Source organism: Phalacrocorax carbo, chromosome 3, assembly GCF_963921805.1.
Source record: "Phalacrocorax carbo chromosome 3, bPhaCar2.1, whole genome shotgun sequence".
Taxonomy (NCBI): Eukaryota; Metazoa; Chordata; class Aves; order Suliformes; family Phalacrocoracidae; genus Phalacrocorax; species Phalacrocorax carbo.
In genome coordinates this window covers 97,249,404-97,267,159 of record NC_087515.1, presented here as the reverse complement: position 1 = coordinate 97,267,159, position 17,756 = coordinate 97,249,404, and the positions used below count along the sequence as shown (strand labels likewise).

The window sequence follows — 17,756 nt, the reverse complement described above, 5'->3', positions numbered from 1 at the left end:
TTGCTATTGTCAATTGCATTTCTGCTGGCGAAATCACAGTTTTATATATATGGTAGCATTAGAACCAGATCCTTTAACAACTTACATATGTAAAGATGGTACTATGTACATGTTTAATATTGCATACACAACTGTGAGTGTGCTCAGAATCTCAGTTGTATGAAGAGTGAAGTGTCTTGTATGTCAAGGATTCCTTTCTCATTTAAGGAACAAAAACACTGTGTAAACGATTTAACTTCAAAGTAGATTTCTCTCTAAGGTCATTTTTACAAAGTTGATTAAAAGTTTACATCAATTTATGTTTAAATTAGAAATTAAGTGTTTTGAGAAAATGTGCTTACAAACACACCTGTTTTCCATAATTTCAGATAAATTCATATTCACATAGTTATGCTATTTTTTCTAACTTTAAAAAATCCTCTTTAATATTTGTTTTACTGTTGGAGGAAATCTACCAAAATATATAGAATCATAGAATCATTAAGGTTGAAAGAGACCTCTAGGATCATCAAGTCCAACCGTCAACCCAACCTATGCCTCCTATACCATGTCCTGAAGTGGCACATCCAAACGTCTTTTAAATACCTCCAGGGATGGCGACCCAACCACCTCCCTGGGCAGCCTGTTCCAATGCCTGACCACTCCTTCAGTAAAGACATTTTTCCTACTATCCAATCTAAATCTCCCCTGACACAACCTGGGGCTATTTCCTCTCATTCTATTCCTAGTAACCTGGGAGAAGGGACCAACACCCACCTCACTACAACCTCCTTCCAGGTAGTTGTAGAGAGCGATAAGGTCTCCCCTCAGTCTCCTCTTCTCCAGACTAAATACCCCCAGTTCCCCCAGCCACTCCTCATAAGACTTGCTCTCTAGACTCTTCACCAGCTTTGTTGCCCTTCTTTACACACGCTCCAGCAACTTGATGTCCTTCTTGTAGTGAGGGGCCCAAAACTGCACACAATGTATTGGCTCCAGACAAAAAAAGGCGTATATCTCTGTAACATATTCTAGAAATTATTTTACGTTATGGAGAAGGAACAGTTTGCTTCATGTTTTCTCTTTATGTGAACACATTTAATTTTTTTTTTTTTGTTCAGTAGACCCGATGCTTTTCAAAATTGTTTTATGGGGAAAATAATCAAATATGCTAAGAAGTTCATTTTCTACTGAAAATATTAAAATCAGGGCATGCATATCTCTTTTGAAAATATTTCCTAATGTAGTAGTTGAATCAATATGTCTTTCTGCAACATAAACTTGTAATGCAATTACAAGGGAAAATTGGTATTAATCCTATTTATCGTAAAAACCTAAATATTTATTCTTCATGTCCAAGACAATTTTCCCTCATGTTCTTATCCTATTCCTCAGTTTTGCTATCACACTTTGTATATAAGACAGTCACTATAGGCTAGATCAAAGCATGTATTAGCATCATGCAGGTGGTGCTGGATTCACCTTTCAGTCATGGAGCAGAAGCTCCCATGCATCATTGTTAAATAAGGGTAAAATATTTGAAAACCTGCTCATTTGCAGGGGGAGGTACATAAACATGCTGAATACAGAAATCACAAAGATGTTTTGGAAAAGTTTACAGAACCTTTAATTAAAGTACCATCTGCCATGTACAGACATTTAAGATTTTGTTGGACAGAATACACACAGAAGCATTATGCAATAAGCTTCCCTTTTTCCTGACTCCCAGCTCAAGTACTGCAGTGTTTCTTTTCATCCTGGCTACTCCAGTATCCAGGCCATGGTCCTTCTTGAGCTGCATCGCCATCCTTGTATCCCCAGCAATGCCCTGTCAATAAGTCTTCCTTTTCATGCCACACTTCTCACTTTTACACCATAGGTAGCACAAGGACAGCATTAATAATATTTTGTCCCAAATGTAAGTGTCCATTTTTCTAGTAGCTACTTCCATAAAACTCTCTCCAGTTGAACGGTTTCACATGGGCAGTGAAATATTTTATGAGTTTCACATGGTTTCACTCATAGAAGAACTACGGTATCCAGACAGAAATTACTGCAGGATGCTCCCTCTTGCAATCTGCTGACTTCTGCCAGGGCTTGTACTGGGATTTCTCCCAATAAATGCACCTTTCCCAACAAGATTGAACAGTAATGACTGACAATTAAGTGGGACAATGTTAGCATGAACTTTGCTTAAAGACAAATGGGTTTTGCAACTATTAGCAAATATTTAGTTGCCTTTTGATGTTGTCAATAAGTAAATAATGGGGAATCTTCTCCTGGATATTCAGCACAAGTCATACTCACGACCTTGTACAGGTACTCTGCACTTCAAGCAACTTCTCTTAGGAGCTGTAGAATTTGAGAAGCATCAAGCCAAATAGTGCTAGGTCATGGAAATGTATTATCAGTCTTTTTTCTTTTAGAAATTGGAGGGAAGGGGTTGATAAGAGAAAGGAATTACATTACATGCAGAGAGGGACCTTTAAAACATGTTTTGATAGAGAAGTATGGTTCTGTGATTATGATTGTTATTTGCATTTGAGTTGGAATGGATTCCTAATTCTGCTAAGTGTTGCAAAAAGATATTCAATTAACATAAATCTGTTCACAGTTTTTTATTTCATGTAGTATGAGTTTATTCATGAATAATAATTTATATTATTAATACAAATTATACTAATACTATAATAATCAATTATTTGAATGAGTAATTAATTCAAGAAGAAAGATCTTCCCAAGCCCAAGCATGCAATGTAATATGCATAGTCTTTGCATTTTTTAAAGATTGTTATGATTTAAGGATCTGCTCTGATTACCTAGTACAGCAGCACAGAATTTTGCTTTCTGGAATGTATGACCAGTGCTCCTTACTTACTTTAAAGTCCTTTAAAGGCCTATTTTGAGTCTTAATTCATTGATATTTTGTGATACTGAGAAGGAAATGGCTGTTATTTCACAAGAAAGTTGAGCATGTGGCTGCCTTTGAGTATATGAGTAAATCTACTGAAATCACTGACATAAGAAGTTACAGACATATTTAAATATTATGCTGAACCATGGTTTTAGGGAAACAATGGACTATGGAATTTCTGAATTCCATTTCTTACACTAAAAATCTGAATTTTGTCACAGAGAGAAAATTATTCTGGAGTTAAAATTGCCAAAGTTAAAAACAAACCAAACATTGAGGGAAAATAGTTCAGTAGAATTGGAATTAATTCTGTATTAAATCTATTAATTTTTATTTTTTAATATATATTTAAGTGAGTTCAAAATTGGAAATTTATGAAACTTAGAACTATGGAACAGTAAAATATTTGCCTTTTTGAAGCAAGTGAACTAATATTTTTCCAAAGAAGACTTTTTTTTAACATCTCAGCAAGAATTAAAGTACTAGTACTAATATTGTTATAACTCTTTCATAGGCATCTGTAAGAAATTCCAATTTGCAATTCCAATTAACACATAATTGAAAATGAAGGATGGGTTAATTCAACTAATGCTGCAATCATTTTAATAATTTTTAATGTGAGATGGCGAGAAAGATAAAAAGACACTAGGCATTAAAACACAAACATAAGAGAAGCTGCAGCTGAGGCATTGTTTCTGTATTCCTGACCTTGAGTGTTTAATTCCTCCATTTTTCCACAAGTGCTCACATCTTTGCATGAATTTATATCGTATAGCCTTTAGAATAAGTTAGGCTCTTCAAAGTATTTACTAGTACTATTTTCATACACATTCATCTGTAAAACTAGATGTCTTACACACTGAAAGCATAGAGCAAAAAAGAGCAATAAAAACTTTGTAAAGCTAAAAATGGTTTTCTGTTCCTATGAAATAACCCCTCGTACATTTTCTTTAAAATGTCATGACTTCAAAGTTTGATAGCTGACAGCCCTGCAGGGTCAGAAGCAAGGTCTGTGTGTCCAATTGGAAAGTTGAGAATTTTTCCCCTTAGAAGTTATTGCCTCTAGCCCTGCAGGACTACTAGGTATTGGACTTAAAAGCAGTGACATTTTTAAATACAGAATAGATGTTACTGGCTTGGGATTAAAACTTGATCATTCTAAGGGTCAGGAGGTATAAATTTATATAGAGAAAGGCAACATTGTGAAGAAAAGAAACAAATATTTTTGTAAGTTCTTAACAGTTAAGATCATTCACAGAATAAATGGTGTGAAGCCATTGTTATGGTAAATCTAAAAGTAGACATTATGAAGTGTATCAATATCAGATGAGCTACAGTAACGAGTATGACCATTGCAACACCTATTATCTATGTCTACTATATACATACACACACAAACATATTCTATCAAGATAGAATACTATGAAATATTTCAGGATGTGAGTGCACTTGTAAAATCACAATTCTACACTATAAAATTAAGGAAATAAGAAATTATATGAGATAAAACATTAGTACAGAGCAATAAAGATTTAATTCTGTTCAATGTCCATTTATATGATGCCAAGAAATTAAATTTTAAAATTTAGGATGTCATAGTACCTCAACATTATATTGAGACTTAGCTAAGATACTTCTGTCTTAGTACTATGTTTTGGGTTTAATATGCATATGCAATGTGGAACAACCAACAAACTGAAATGTGTTTACTTTGAAAGCAAAACCTTTAAACCAGGAACAATAGTTGAAGTATAAGGTGGGTTGAACAGGCAAAATTTAGTCTATCCCCAGCATCCTGCCTGCCACAGTGGCTGTTAATAGATGCCTAGAAGAGTGCTTAAGAACAAGGTACTTATTAGTAGAAATTCCCCTGGTATGCCTTCCAAATTTGAACAGGTTTGTAACATACAGTCAGATTTTTTATCTTTGTGTGCTGCAGACTTAAAAGATCTTTTTGTCTGTGAATTTATCTAATCACTCTTTCAGTTCACATAATCTTCTGTCATTTATAACCTCCTGTGGCAATGATTTCCACAGTTTAACTACGCCCCATGAGAAAAAATGCCTCCTATTGTTTGTTTTGAATATACAGCCTAATAATTTCATTAAATGCCCTTAACCCTTATATTACAAGGAATAACAATCAATCATTTCTGGTTCATTTTCACCATGGCACTCTTACAGACCTTTATCAGACCTCCCTTGACCACCTCTTACCCAGACTGGAGGGACTTACCTTACAGAAGCTGTTCTATATCTTCTGTTGCCTCATGCCCTTTCCCTATAGCTTTTCTAGTTCCACTAGATCTGTTTGAGTTAAGAAGAGATCAGAACTGCATACTGCATTCAAAATGTGGGCATAGTGTAGACTTTTTTAGAGTGGCATAGTCATATTTTCTGTTTTGCTATTTCCAAACCCCTGCCGAAAACTAATATAACTGAAGAACACATCATGTGCTTGACATGCTCTAGCATCTTTGAATTAAAATAATCACATAAGTTTTCTCCAATGCATAGTCAATAGAAAGATGTTTGCTTATATGTAATTTCAGATATCATTTAGCTGTCTGAAAGATCAAAATATAGCGCCAAGCTCTGATGTGAGTTATACTGAGGATACTCCATTAAATTTGACAGGTCCAATCAATATACAGCATGCGCTGACATGAAGTGGATTCATGACATTCTCTGAATACTGTATATGCACAGACAATGATTGCAATTGCACTCATCATTATGTAATTTCTAGGACATATATTCTAGCTAATAAGTTTCATGTACTAAATATTCTGCATATAGTTCAGATCGAGTAGTGTAATCTAAATTAATTGTATTCTTTATTTATTGCACTTTTAAAACATCAAGTAGCATGAGAACATAACAGAATGCAAATTACCTCAAAATGTAAGAAGGCACTGTAGCAATTTCTACTTGCAACACTATTTCTGACTGTAGGGAAAGGCATTTCAGATTTGGAGTTTTCAACTAAAGCATGCCACATCTATGTGACACATCACAGACAGACAGACAGCTTTTGATATGCCTTTCATGCGAATGGGAGTTGATTCCATGCTGAAAAACCGCAACATTAACTGAAAAATGTTACTGTATATAGTTGTAGATGTGTATAATTTCAATTTTCTATATGATCTAATGTTGTAAACATCAAAAGTAGTGTAGGGGACCTCCATACAGAGGTAGAAGGAAACAAATATACCACTGTATTTGGTTGCATTTTCTTTTCAGCCTTGAAGTAATTTACCTACACATTTTTATTCTGGCCTTGAGTCCTAGGGATGTCTCTTAACTTTCCTGTACCCAGTGTTGAGATTCAGGTTGACACTGTCCATCTCTGTGTTTTAAGGCTTTCAGCTGAAAGATGCTATGTAATGTGGGTAGACCGTTAGTGTATTAACATTGATTTTGGGACACTTTTTTCAGTCCATTTCTACCATACATGAAGGCTAGAGAGTAGACCAGCTTTGTCAGTTGACAGAAGACAAGTCCATTATTACAAGTCTTGCACCTGCAGAGCATCAGGAATTCTTGTTGTGCTGTTTCCCACAAGGAAGCCACACACAAACGAAAAATATTACCAGGAGATGGAGGAAAGTAGATAGGCTACTAGCTTTTCTGAGAGAGGCTTTTTTTGGCATCTAGTTAAGGCACATACTCCCCAACACCTCCTCTATCTGGTTTGGTTTTTTTTTAGACTGTGAAATAAAGGCACTTATCCAACCTCATAACCAATTGGTATAGATTTTGATGCCACCAATCACATTTGTCTAAACACACCATCTAGCTGACACGTGACTAGCTGAAATAGATTTACCAGAGGAGTAAGAGGACTTAAATCCTGTGTTGCCTCTGTTCAGTGCAGTAAATTTTTCTGGGACTTCCATATACACTGTTGTTACAAATGCAAATTGTCTGTTGCAATGTGGATGCATCAGACATTGCACATACACAGATCAAATTCAGAGCATGTCCACAGAAAACACTGGACTTTGTGCATCACAGTGGCCTCCTCTGCAACACCTGCCTTCATACTCTTGAGTCAGGACAGTCCTTGGTACATAAAGATATCTCTCCAGATGTGGCACAGTGCAGACCCTCATTCATTTTCCCAGCATTTTCCAAATGAAATATGGAAGAATCTGTTTTTAATCTGTTGTGCATTGTGATGCACACCTCCCTCTTCTAGCCCCTATACTAGTCACTCCTAGCAAAAAACACAGTGTAACTTTTTAGATGTTATCTCCAGAAATTATCGTTTTCATCTGACTTTGTTTTAGGCAACACTGCTGTTACGTAGGTGCAAAGTGCTATTAAAACGTGTGTCAATAGTGGGCAGTTGGTCAGTAAATACATCCACTTAGGAAGTTTCTGATGAGCAGTAACTTACATAACTGCACTCCAAAGTGGCTACACTCAAGCACTTTTGAATATGGAAGTTGAGAAGCCATGTTAATAAGTCCTAAGGTAATAAGCCTTACTGAAAGGCAAGAATATCAGGGCTAAGACCAGCTCAGAAGAGCCTACAGTATGCATTAAGGAGGTGCTTCTTATATCTTCTTCATAACAAAAGAACCTCCATTTCCTAAATCTGTACTTGAATTTATTTGACTCTAATCACAATGATTTCCCCACATCTTAAAAAGGAAAAAAAAAAAAGTGAAAATCATTAAGACAAAAAGATGCATTACTTTATAATGTCATAGAAGTTAGCTCCGTGAGTTATAGAGTTTTCAAAGAACAGCTTACATCTACCAGCTTTAGCAACATCTGGGTTGTTTAGTCTTGTTTCTTAATCAGATCATAAACAACACTGTAAGAAAGTTTTGTGTTTAGCTATATTGCATTACATTACTTATCAGCTAGGCATATACAAAGTCACTGCATCTCAACTGCTTGCACAGATTTGCTGCATTGGCCCATTTTAATGAAGTCTCAGTCATTATATGAGATAGGCAGATACGTGCCACTATAGGTGCCTCAATCCTTAATGGACTTTGTCAGACCTCCTTTCCAGTCACTGTACAACTCTGGAGAATCCTAAATCCAGAGGTTCTTATGAGTTTTATGTTAAGCTGCTTGGCCACCAAGGCTTCATTCTAATATGCTCAGAAGAACCTCAGCATTAACCCTCATCAAGATATGTAAACAGGTCATCTGCCTGTCATTCTTGACTATGGCCTTGACTTAGAGGTGATTTGGCTGCTACATAAAACATGGACAACACATATATGAAGACCTATACTATAGTTCTTTTGTCCAATAGTTCAATGGTTAGAAAATTCACCCTGGACAGAAGAGACTTACCCAAAGTGAGGCCTCATCTGTGCTTGCAAAATTCAGAACCTTTTCAGGAGGAATGACCTAATCTCCAGGCCGTAGGGCAGTTTGGACAAGGAAGCTTCTCTAATTCCCTCTGTTCACCATTAGTCTTATTGCTTCATATTAAAACTAAATATTGATTGTCTGAAAGGGAAAGATTACTCACTTTTACAATCTGTAGTTAAGGTTTTCACTGAAGAAAAGATATCCAGCTGAAGATGTTAAGCATCATCACTACAAACCCCTTGTCACCTCAAACTGGCTAATTACTATGTGTCTGATCTCAGTCAAGACCAATAGCAAGGTATATACCTTTTTCCTGTTGAGGTATTTGTATCAATTGTGTTTTTAATGTGCAGACTGAAAACAATAAAAGATTTGGTGCAGGTTCAGTCAGGGTGCACTCTGACTCACCAAAGAGATAATAGGAAGATAAGCATTACTCTCATTGAAGCAGTTGTTAATTGGCCAGTCAGGTACACAAGATAATATCTGATCTAGCAAAGAGACATTTCTAAGGGAGAAAAAAAAGATACTTACTTTAATTAAGAGACATTGCCAGATTATCACCCAAATAAGAAAGAAATCAATCCATTTGAGGAAAAACAGATTAAATCTGTTTAGACTCCTGGGAGGACTTACAAAAGAGGATTGATTTTAAAAGCAAGTGTCTTACACAAGGAAAAGGACATAACCTGAGGCTTAACATATACAGAAAATAGAACTCTTTATAAACTGAATGTTTAGGAAATCTTAAAGAATAACATCTGGATAAAAGGGGAGACATACTGCTTGACATAATCCTAGTGTCAGTAGAGCAAATGTCAGGGTTTGGGTTTTTTGTGTGTGTCTTTTGTAAGTTTGTAACCATGTACTACTGTTTGTTTGTTTGTTTTATCTCAGCCTGGTCTGAGTTAAGTTTATTTTTAAAGTGTGGTGGACAGAAAAAGTCTTTATTTTTTTCTGTTAAAATTGGACACTGAGACAACTTAGCTCCACTTGCTGCACAGCATTCTCTTCAGAGAACCCAACAGGTAACAGAGTTGGAGGATACACAGTAGGGTTGTGTAGGAGAAGCAGGTGCTATCACAGGATTCAGGGGAGAAGCTGATAACCATGGCATTTCTTAGTCATGCAGCTAAAATGTGAAGGAGCATGTATGAAACCTGAGGATCTTCAGAGAACATGTAACACTGATACTTGACTGCTCTATCTGCTGAATAAGTACTTAATGGTGCAGGAACTGGAACGCAGGTGCCAACCCCCATCCTCCTGCAGTAAGCCTACAAAGTCCATGCTTTGCTTCACCTTCTGGCCCAATGCATAGTTCTGTTCACTGAGCACCTGCTTCAGCAAGAAGGAGTGAAGGTACTGTCATACCAGAATATACTGTAGTCTGGGGTTAGGTCATCTGCTGCAAAGTATCTATTCAACATCCCTCATGCAGAGAGGAAAATTGAACTTACCTCTTCTATCTCACAGCCACTGAATTGTTAGATAAAATGGGGGCTCTCCACTGGACATCTTTGATGGGAAACCTAAAGCCAGATTTTCAAAGGTAGCATGTACATATCTAGCTAGAAAAGAGAGCTCACCTCTCTTTTTGCATTACCATAGCCAGGAGCAACATTTCAGCGCCTGACCACTTAACATGTTGGCATCTGCCATTCTCATTCTGTGGCTTAACTTTCTTCCTACCTCATGGTTGGCATCCCTGGAGCCTAATTCAAAGCACTCTCTGAGGAGGCTGGGCATGTACTATTTTTACTTTTATCTGGCCATTCAATCTAGAATTGTATGTTATAACAGTAACTGTGATGGAAGCCCAGGCTCTCTTCTTCCCCTCATCAATCCCTTTCACACTTGTTCCTTTCCCTGCTGGTCATAGTTGGCCTTGAAACTTGATCTAATGATACTATGCTTTATTGCTAATCTTGTCGCTTGGAAGAAACATTAAGCACAGCTATAACCCTGATGCAAACTTTGACAGTCTTGTTATTCTGACTGTGCTGGACTATACTATACAGTATACCATACTGACTATATAGCCCTGTTAATTTCCAGGATACACTTCTGAGCCCCTAATGTTTTCAAGCCCCTAGCAATATACAATTTACAAGGATCCTTTTGCTAAGAGTCCCTGAGAATAATAGTACCGTTTGAAGGATTACACAAGTTGATCACTGGGAAAACACTATATGCAATGTTTCCTTAGATCACCATAAACCTTCACAAATATTTATACAGTCTGAACAAACGAATATGAAAGATTTTACTGATTTCATGAGGAGTGAAAGCTAATAAAATATTTGTGGAAGTATATATTTTTCTTTTCTACTAAATATTTAATAATGTTATCCTATAAAATTAACCTATTTGAAACTGAGCAACTTTATACATATCCAAAAAGCTACTGAACTGACTAGACAATCCAAAACACACGACCGTATAGGTTGGAAAACACCTTTAAGATTATCAGGATGAACCATAAACCTAAGACTGCCAGTTCACCACTAAACCATGACCCTAAGCACCACATCCAAATGTCTTTTAAATACCTCCAGGGATGGTGACTCAACCACTTCCCTGGGCAGCATGTTCCAATGCTTGACAACCCTTTCAGTAAAGTAGTAGTTCTTAACATCCAGTCTAAACCCCCCCCCCGGTGCAGCTTGAGGCCATTTCCCCTCATGCTATCACTCGTTATCTGGGAGAAGAGAACAGCCCCCAACCTGCTACAACCTCCTTTCAGGTAGTTGTAGAGAGCAATAAGGTCTCCCCTCAGCCTTCTCCAGACTAAACACCCCCAGTTCCCTCAGCTGCTCCTCATAAGACTTGTGCTCTAGACCCTTCACCAGCTTTGTTGCCCTTCTTTGCACACGCTCCAGCAACTCAATGTCTTTCTTGTAGTGAGGGGCTCAAAACTGAACACAGTATCCAAAGTGCGGCCTCACCAGTGCCAAGTACAGGGGAATGGTCACTTCCCTGCGCCTGCTGGCCACACTATTCCTGATACAAGGCAGGAGGATGCTGTTGGCCTTCTTGGCCACCCGGGCGCACTGCTGGGTAAGATTCAGCTGGCTGTCGACCAATATCCCCAGGTCCTTTTCCTCCAGGCAGCTCTCCAGCCACTCTTCCCCAAGCCTGTAGCGTTACATGGGTTTGTTGTGACCCAAGTGCAGGACCTGGCACTTGGCCTTGTTCAACCTCATACAACTGCCCTTGGCCCATCGATCCAGCCTGTCCAAATCCTACTATAGAGCCTTCCTACCCTCAAGCAGATCAACACTCCCGCACAACTTGGTGTCATCTGTGAACTTACTAAGGGTACATTGATCTCCTCGTCCAGATCATTGATAAAGATATTAAACAGAACCAGCCCCAACATTGAGCCCTGGGGAACAGCACTTGTGACCTGCCACCAACTAGATTTAACTCCATTCACCACAATGCTTCAGGCCCAGTGATCCAGCCAATTTTTCACCCACTGAAGAGTACGCCTGTCCAAGCCATGAGCAGCCAGTTTTTCCAGGAGAATGATGTCAGAAATCATGTCAAAGGCTTTACTAAAGTCTCAGTAGACAACATCCACAGCTTTTCCCTCATCTGCTAAGCAGGTCACCTTGTCATAGAAGGAAATCAGGTTAGTTCAGCAGGACCTGCCTTTCCTAAACCCATGCTGACTGGGGCTGATCACTTGGTTATCCTGTACATGCCATGTGATGGCACTTAGGATGTCCAGCTCCATAACCTTACCCAGCACTGAGGTCAGGCTGACAGGCCTGTAGTTCCCCAGATCCTCCTTCCAGCCCTCCTTGTAGATGGGCATCATGCTTGCTAATCTCCAGTCAACTGGGACCTCCCCAGTTAGCCGGGACTGCTGATAAATGATGGAAAGTGCCTTGGTGAGCACTTCTGCCAGTTCCCTCAGTACTCTTGGGTGGATTCCATCCGGCCCCATAGGCTTGTGTATGTCTAAGTGGTAGCAGGTTTCTAATAATTTTCCCTTGGATTAGGGGGCTTCGTCCTTCTCCCAGTCCCTGTTTTCCAGCTCAGGGGGCTGGGTACCAAGAGGACAACTGGTCTTGCTCTTAAAGACAAGTAAAGAAGGCATTAAGTACCTAAGCCTTTTCCTCATCCGTTGTCACTATGTTTCCTCCCACATCTAATTAAGTGTGGAGATTCTGTTTAGCCCTCCTTTTGCTGCTAATGTATTTATAGAAGTATTTTTTATTGTCTTTTACAGCAGTAGCCAGACTAAGCTCTAACTGAGCTTTGGCCCCTCTTATTTTCTCCCAGCATAACCTCGCTACACTTTTGCAGTCCTCCTGAGGTGCCTGGCCCTTCTTCCAAAGGTCATAAACTATCTTTTTTTTTCTCTGAGTTCCAGCCAAAGTGCTCTGTTCAGCCAGGCCCATCTTCTTCGCCGCTGGCTTGTCTTTTGGCATATGGAGACAGCCTGCTCTTGTGCCTTTAAGACTTCTTCCTTGAAGAATGTCTAGCCCTCCTGGACTCCTTTGCCCTTCAGGGCTGCCTCCCAGGGGACTCTGTCAATCAGTCTGCTAAACAAGCCAAACTGTGCCCTCCAAAAGTCCAGGGGAGCAGTTCTGCTGACCCCTCTCCTTACTCCTCCAAGAATCGAAAACTATCATTTCGTGATCACTATGCCAAGACAGCCTCCATCTGTCACATCACCCATGAGCCCTTCTCTGTTCATAAACAGCAGGTCCAGCGGGGCACCTTCCCTAGCTGGCTCCCTCACCAGCTGTGTCAGGAAGTTATCTTCCACACTCTCCACGAACCTCCTAGACTGTTTCCTCTCCACTGTATTGTATTTCCAGCAGGTGTCTGGTAGATTAGAGTCCCCCGCGAGGACAAGGACTAGCGATCATAAGACTTCTCCAGCTGCTTGTAGAATATTTCATCTGCCTCTTCATCCTGGTTGAGTGGTCTGTAACAGAATCCCACCATGGTATCTGTCTTGTTGGCTTTCCCCCTGATTCTTACCCATAAACTCTCAACCCAGAATGGGGAGAATGTTCTTGCTCAAATGTCCATCCGTTAGGTTCCTTAAAATAAAGAAATAGAGCTGAATGACTGGTGTTTTTCTGATGTTATTAAAAAACAGGAATGGATCCTGTAGCTCCAATAGTGATAAGTCTGTGTTACAGCAGTAGCACAGAACACCAGTAATCAAGAACTATGCAGGTAGAGGCAGGAAACTCCTAGTATTTGTCTCATCCCATTTTTGTCCTATCAGTCCTTTAGAATTTCTTTTCCCTTTCCACTCTGATACACTTGCAGTATGCTAATGACAGGGCAGCTATTACAGCACAGTTTATGCACACTGCATGTTAGATTGTGCCCTAAACTGTATGGACAGAAAAGTTATAAAGAGTAGTAAAATATTCCCCCAAGCATTAATACTCACTTCCATAGCTCCCCTTTCAATGAATCATTTGTATATAGTAGTCAAGCTGATAACCAAGGCAATTTTTTATCTTCCCTTGGACCTTTCTATGAGTTGTACATTATTAGAAAGTTAACATAGAAACATATGCTTATAACTACAATGGCTCAGTTATAAAACCTACTTTTTAGGGTTTAATATCTCATCTGGTTTAAATCACATTGGAATAAAATTTGGTTTCCAGCCCAGCTGCACATTTGTTTTACAAAAAAAATATTCAACTAGGATTTATTTTTTATATAAAGATCAGCAAGAAAATTAATTTTTCAAGGATTTCTACTTTCTTTGGTAAAAAAATAAATTCACAAGTATGTCATTGAGGAAAAATAAACAATTCCTGAATTGGAAAAGTGGCCTTATTCTTTAGGAAAATGAACTCCCCATAGTATTCTGGCTGGAGATCCAATTGTGAGATATTCATCACCCAGCTTTTTCTTCTGATACCACACAAATTCAGACATCCTTCTTGGGACATTTGCAGTAATTCAGACATGTAGTCATACGGCAGTTATTTTTGTCCATTCTCTTTCTTTTCATTTCCATGATTTCATGCAATACTTTTTCTAAATTGAATGAGAGGAAGAAAAGCCTTAAGTCATAATGACATAGTGTTAATCACATTAACAATTTCAGAGTAAACAATACTTTATTAAACTACAGTTTTGTGTGTGACATCATTAAGCACAGTGTGTTTTCATCTACCTTTGCTTCCTTTGCTTTGTGCATTTTTCTTTTTCTTCTTTCCTTTTTTTTTTTTTTTACTTTAGGAAAAACTGTGGAGATAAACCAGATGTTGCCATATACTACTGGTAGGGATAAGATTGATCACAGTAGAAATTATGCATACTAAGAGTTAGGTCGTGTCTCAGACATATGGACACGCACAACTGAAAGGAGACTCCTGCAGTTGAGCATTCCCTATGGCTTCCCTGGGATTTTAGGTCCAGGTGTAAAGAAGTAAGCAGGTGTTAGAAGGACTTTATCTTCACTAATGTGCCAGCCAGCACATCTGAACAGGCACAAAGATGTACATAATCTGCTACTCACAAGGGCCATGGGCTTATTTCCCATCTTTTGCTAGGTGAAAATATTCTTATGTCTGCATTTTCCCCATGCTTCTCATCATTATATATCATTCTTTACTGAGAACAGAGTTGGAATACAAGTCTGTCCTAAAGAAAAACAGCACCTAGTTGAACAGGAAAAAATTGTGTAATAATGTACACACCCAAGATATGGGGAGAATTAAAATTATCTCAAGAGAAATAATATTATAATTTCTCAACTTCTGTGTAGTTTACTTTTTACAAAGCTGTTATTAAATAACAGTAATTAAGTAATATAACTTAATGGTCAAAAAGGTTTCTCATCTTACTTTAGGCACAAGTATGAATCATCAGAGAAATTGCTAAAGCAAGCTACCATCATATATGTATAGCCAAGATGATAACTCTTTGTCATGATGATCAAAACCAGGGCAACTACTTGAATCACTAGTTGCCAGTATGGAAATATAGGTAACGGTATTGTTAACTTCCTTTTTCTCTGTCTCATAGCATCTCCCTCCAAAAAACCCTTTTCCTTTGAAAAAAAATCTTCATAATAAACTAATAAGGGAAACAGTGTAGATTATGAGGTGAAGTCCTTTATCAAGTGAGTGGTTTTGACAGCAGTGTCATAGCTGATTTTTATCCATCAATATGTTAAAGTAGACAAAACAATGTAATTAGTAAGACATGTATATGATTAATTTTAACAAAACATGTCAATAGTGAGTGTTAGACTGTGTCATGAGACCAAGAAAAATACTGCAAAGTAAGGGAAACGTGGTTGCTAGCATATTAAACATGACTTGATCATCAGTCTGTGTCAGATTGGCAGTTGTGTCTGTGAATGAAGCTTTTATTCTACAAAAATGCTTCTATCCTATAAACTACATTTCAATTTCAGTATCTGAGACAGTCATATCATTGTTTTCAGAAGTGAACATCACTTTTATATCATGCAATATTGCATTATACATTATTAAAGAGTAAAAATCACACTATATCTTCTATCTCATCCACAATTAAAATACTTTTCTGTACATCATTTGGCCATCATTTTCCTTGCACAGTATGTTCCCAATTCTTGATTAGAACTAAGAAGTTTTCATTACACTCTGAAAGATTTTTGAAAAGACACTCCAGCATTCCTCTAACTGTAAGACTACTCTGAGAAGGACAACTGCTGGAGCTGAGGTGTTTTTGGTGCTTGTGCCATATTAGCCACAGATCTATGGGTCCAGATTACATCCTACTTAGATTTTTTTCCCCTACTTCCTTGATTCCCCTGCTTTTTTCCCTGCCTCAGCTGCAGGATGACACAGGATCTGCAACGGTGAATCTATGCTTCTTGGGAATTCCTTTGCTTATAACATGGGAATTCTGCCAGGTTGATTAAATCATCTGTAGCTCAGTGGAACAGTACAAAATTGCCAATAAATGCCATGAACCTACATCTATATTTGCTACATATTTTCAATTTGATAATTTTCCTTGATATAAATAGAACATGTGTTAATAGTACCTGTCATTCCTTTATAGCTTTCTGCATAATAAGAAAGATCCACAGGAATAATAGGTGCCCTCTTGCATATTCATAAGATAACCCTAAACGTTAGACACATAGTTAGAGAAAATCACACCAAAAAGGAATGAAACTTCCAAATATGGATAGATTCTGACTGGGCCAGAAGAGCCGCGTTATAAGAGGGTCAGATCATAAATGGAGGACTTCATTAAAAGTGTAGCGCTGGGATGTACTAAGTATAATACATCTGTTTTAACTCTGTATTTCCATTCCTTATGTACTTTTACCTAAAACCAAATACTAATTTTGTGTTGGCAAGTCAAAACGTCCAACATCTCTGAGTGAGTTAGTAATCATACATTTGCTGTTCTGCAAGCATGAGCATCATGCAACAAATTGCAGTTACACATTTCATCTGGATTCTGCTCATTATTCCATATCCTTCATGGACTTAGTGTAACATTCCTCACAGGTCCTGTCAGCCATCATTTCAACAGGCTACAAATATATTTATTAATGAGGCTTTTTTTGTTGTTTTACTGCGTTGGTTAGAGAAGAGAGATAGGCCATATTTAATCACTGATTTTTCATCTGTTACATATTCAAATATAATGCTGCTAGACAAGGAATTGAAGTGTATCACAGACAAAATGAACAACGAAATGTAAATAGTGTCCACATTAGACTGACTTTACTCCTGCCATGTCAATGGACATCTTACTGTTAAATTCAATTAGAGCACTTTCTTCATTTCAGTGTGCTTTTGGAAATTCTACTAAAATTTTCAGTAGTGTTCAAGAAGTTTTGCAAAATGTTTAGTGTATTTGTAACACCTGGTGATATAATGCAGCAGTGAACTACTTAGCTAATGTATGACTGGAATTTTGTATTTGCACAAGTGACTTGAAGAACAGAATGAGCCTCTCGAAACCTGGTGGACTGCCCATGATTTATACTAATTTAAATATAATTATAATTGTAACAGATGTTTTGTTTTAAATTAAGCTGACCTGTGTGGTTGTCTACCTTTTATAATTAGAACTTGTCTAACTCTGTGCATTGGACACCATCTGCAAGGATTTAGTGCTAACTGTATTGTGCATCCAGCGCTTTTCAGCATAGGGTGAATTCAATATATTAAATCTTATTCTCAGGATGAATAATACCACCCTTTTGTTTTACAACATGTCAATTTCTCTTAAGCTATCATTCTTTAATATTTAATCAGCACAGATAAATGCATTTCATTTGGCCTTAACTATGTGTCACAAGAAGATAAGAGGCAGGAAAGCTAATAAAATAAATTGGTTAAGTTATCCAGAAGATAATGCTTTGGAATTTAGAATATGTAACTATATTTTTCAAAATGGATGTTGATTTAGCCTGTGGCTCTCTGAAAGACACAATTTGTGAAGGAAAGCTAATAGACAGCTTTAGGGGCTTGAAGAATTGGTGATTTTCTCTCAATTGTTTCCCTCAGTTGCT

At 37.8% G+C, this 17,756-nt stretch overlaps 1 protein-coding gene across 3 annotated transcripts in view; it reads left to right on the top strand.

Moving 5' to 3' along the window:
* The window catches only part of ADGRB3 (adhesion G protein-coupled receptor B3), a 462,905-nt gene that overhangs the window by 341,266 nt on the left and 103,883 nt on the right, over positions 1–17,756 (top strand). The window lies entirely within an intron of this gene.